Source organism: Ictidomys tridecemlineatus, chromosome 6 (assembly GCF_052094955.1).
Source record: "Ictidomys tridecemlineatus isolate mIctTri1 chromosome 6, mIctTri1.hap1, whole genome shotgun sequence".
Lineage (NCBI taxonomy): Eukaryota > Metazoa > Chordata > Mammalia > Rodentia > Sciuridae > Ictidomys > Ictidomys tridecemlineatus.
In genome coordinates this window covers 100201621-100202511 of record NC_135482.1, presented here as the reverse complement: position 1 = coordinate 100202511, position 891 = coordinate 100201621, and the positions used below count along the sequence as shown (strand labels likewise).

General features: G+C 29.0%; 1 non-coding gene across 1 annotated transcript; it reads left to right on the top strand.

Annotated features, from left to right (window-relative positions):
• The first annotated feature begins 503 nt into the window (after positions 1-503).
• Positions 504-607, top strand: LOC120888734 (U6 spliceosomal RNA). The gene has a single exon (XR_005732426.1). It is a non-coding gene; the product is annotated as a U6 spliceosomal RNA (small nuclear RNA).
• The last annotated feature ends 284 nt before the right edge of the window (positions 608-891 follow it).

Sequence of the window (891 nt, the reverse complement as noted above, 5' to 3'; positions counted from 1 at the left end):
CACAACGATTCAAGGAAAATGTATAAGGAAACATTGACACAGTGAAACCCAAAATACAACATAACAAAATTTGTGGATCCAACAAAAGCTGTACTAAAAAATAGGGTAGTTAATAACTGCAAATGCATATATTAAAAAAGCTCAAATTCAGTGCTATAACTTGGCATCTCAAGAACTTTTAAGTCAAGCAGAGAAAGGAAATAACAAAGATTATAGGAGACACAAATAAATTAGGAGAGCATTTGGGAAAAAAATGTAAAAACAGGAGACTTACTTTTGAAAGAATTGACAAAATTGCCAAACCATTAGCCAGATAAACTAAGGAAAAAGAGAAAATCAAATAATTTAAATCAGGAAAGAAAGAAAGGGTACAAATCAAATCAAAATCACATGAATAGAAAAGATTCTAAGAGAACACAGTCAATAATTGTATGACATCAAACTAGATAATCTAAAAATATTGGATAAAATCCTTAACACACAAAACCTATCAAGACTGAATTGTGCTCACTTCAACAGCACATATACTAAAACTGAACAATAGAGAAGATTTGCATAGTCTCTGCTCAAGGATTACACTCAAATTTGTGAAGCCTTCCATATTAAAAAAAATTGAATCATGAAAAAAATAGAAAATCTCGACAATAGTAAATAGGGAAACTGAATTAGTGATCAAAGGTGATCAAATATCTCCCACCAACAACAATGAATAACAATGAACTATCTAAAAAATAAATTAAGAAAACAAAACATTACAATGTCATAAAAAATAAAATACTTAGGAATAAGTCTAACCAAGGAGGTGAGACATTTATAAGTTGAAAATACTGATCAAAAGGAACAAAAGAGCAATAAATCCTGTGTTCATGAGTTGAAATAATTTAATATTAA